Here is a 2,830-nt window from a genome sequence, read left to right on the forward strand (position 1 = left end):
CTTTTATACATCTTATCCAATGGTTGATTTTTTGGCATAAGATAGAGAACGTATGTGGTATTAACAAGCCTTATGTGGAGCTCCTAAGGCCTATTGACACCAAAAAATTATATAGAGCCCGGGGCACCTTCATTAATATGCAAATCCCTAGCTGATTCAGCATCAACATGCTGCACAGGCACAGAGCCTTCATCTTTCACGAGGAAGGCATTGTCTTTGAGGATGCGGCTCCTGATCTTGGGCTGTCCCCTAGTCAATCATTGCTTCTCATTATAATAAGCTGTTGGTGATGATGATATACTCGGTTGCTCATGACGTTGCAAGAGATCCTCTTGATCTGCATACCTTTTGCGTATACCTGCAAGTGTCTGCCTACGGTTGGCCATGGTGAAGGGATATTGGAGGCGCACAACAACCTTGACGATGACAATGTGAGTAGGAAGCACCGATGGGCAATATTGCAACAAACTGCTCAAGTTTTATGCCACAAAATGAAAATGGCCGCACGGGCTCCTTTTATAACCCTAAACCCTACCTGCTACCGCTAATTGCTTTCCAGGTAAATGCGTTCAAACAGTAGGGGCTACGAAAAGAGGTTGGTTGATGTCGTAAGCTAGTAGACAAACAAAATAGTTTAACCAATTTACTAGAGAAAAGGCACAAGTAACAGGGGCTGCAAAAAGATGTTGGGCCCAAATGCGTACACGTTTGCATGGAGCGGCATTTATTTTGGTTCCAAAATTTCAACTACATAGTCAAGGCTCTAACAGAGAGGTCATGGGAGACTTTGAAAACGGTATGCAAACAATTGCTCTCAGGTGACAAGGATAGAGAAGCTTTCCAACAACGTGTTGATTATGCTAATAGAGAAGGTAGGTTTAGAGATCCGTGCCATATTGAAGCATCAAGAAGCACTGAGCTCTAGCGTGCTGGAAAGAATCTGGGGGAGAAAAAGTGAAGCTTCAACACATGGCCCCTCGGGGTGACCATCTTTATCATTTGATCATGCTCCTATGGTAGTAGCCCAATAGGCCTCTTTTTTTTTTCTTTTTGGGAGGGGACGGGGGTTGCCTCTTTTTTTGGTTGTTGGGACCCCTCCTTGGCCCTTCCAAATCCACACTTCCATTGTGTGGTTTGCTTACCTAGTCTACCCTTCGTCTTATAAATATATCTTGTACACAAACTTTTTGTATGAAGTATACTGCAATTTGATTGTTATTTGGCATTGTGAACTCTTTGTGGATGAAGCACGCCAACGATCACCTTGCGAGAGCTTCAATCTTGGCATGTCCAAACACAATTGTTGTATGCGAAGTACAGTTTTTTGCATGCTCGATATCTAGCCATTACATTAATCTAAGCATTAAAAACGTGTTTCGTCGCTCTGAAACCTCAAAACCTGCTTTGCCTCATGGAAAGCGAAGGACCCATGTGGGATGCATGTTTCATGGAGGCATGATAATCTACACTACGTTTTCCCTTTATGAAAAAGACGTATGCTACGTGGGACAACGATATATATGGAAATTTTCCACGTAAAATCAATATTCAAGAGAACGTTTCGGTGGGACCACTTAATTAATGGATGTTAATAAAGAAAATTATATAAACAGGATCATCTTATTTAAGAGAAGCCTGAGGAAACGCGAGCCAAATTCTATTACCATAATCTCATCTAAAGCTAGGTGTCCATTAAGTGAAAAACCTGCAATTGGAGAAATTAAATATTGGAATTTCAATCAGGGATAGAAACTACGTCGACAAGGCAAGTAATGCCATTAATTTGATCCAAGGCAAGTAATGCCATTAATTTGATCCAAGTCAAAGTAATGCCATTAATTTAATACAATTCAAAGTAAGCTTGTTATACATGATTAATTTGTCAGCAGCACGTGAAGGCCTCCTTAAGAACCAAAACCCTAGCTCCATTATGCAATACAATTTATAGCTATTTTATTTCATTCGAGTACGTTAGCTGCAGCAATTAACGAGCCTGATTCTAATTGGACCTTCCGGCGTCAATGCGACCCGTTCAATGATCCGGCGAACATCTTTATGCTGGCCTTGCTCAGACGTTGCTGATGAGCCGATCTTCATGTGTCGCTTGATCTGCTTGGATCCAATTGTTGTACTGGGCAGCTTGTTGACGTTGGCCATGGCGTGATGCTGTTGATGATCATCAGAGCCAGCACGACATCATTGCTTGTACAGCTTTTGCAGCTTGGAATTCGCAATATTATTGACCTCGCTTATAAAGCTCAAGAAGATGGACGCCACCTCCATGTCCGTCAGGATACCATAATCCTTACTTAATATAGAGCTCGGGGCGCCTTCATTAATATGCAGATCCCTAGCTGACGCATCATCGACGTCTTGTTGCACAGGCGCAGAGCCTTCATCTTTCGCGAGGAAGGCATTGTCTTTGAGGATGCGGCTCCTGAGCTTGGGCTGTCGCCTAGTCAGCCGTTGCTTCTCATTATAATAAGGCGCTGCTGGTGATGATGATATACTCGGTTGCTGATCATGACGTTGCAAGAGATCCTCTTGATCTGCAGACCTTTTGCGTATACCTGCAAGCGTCTGCCTAAGGTTGGCCATGGTGGAGGGGTATTGGAGGCGCACAACAACCTTGACGACGACAATCTGAGTAGGAAGCACCGACCTGCAACTGCTCGAGTTTTATGCCACAAAATGGAAATGGCCGCACGGCCTCCTTTTATAACCCTAAACCCTCCTTTTAGCACGGCTATTAATAATTGCTTTCCGTGTAAACTTTGCTTTTTATGATACTGGAAAATGCCTTCTAGAAACATTAACGCGCAAACTCCTC

The 2,830-nt window shown here is 43.1% G+C and overlaps 1 pseudogene; it reads right to left on the bottom strand.

The window, feature by feature from the left end:
* Positions 1-1,971: 1,971 nt before the first annotated feature.
* On the bottom strand, positions 1,972-2,598 carry LOC147423572 (uncharacterized; annotated as a pseudogene).
* Between the last annotated feature and the right edge of the window lie 232 nt (positions 2,599-2,830).

This window comes from Adiantum capillus-veneris, chromosome 26 (genome assembly GCF_014529385.1).
Source record: "Adiantum capillus-veneris isolate H3 chromosome 26, ASM1452938v2, whole genome shotgun sequence".
In the NCBI taxonomy this organism is placed as follows: Eukaryota; Viridiplantae; Streptophyta; class Polypodiopsida; order Polypodiales; family Pteridaceae; genus Adiantum; species Adiantum capillus-veneris.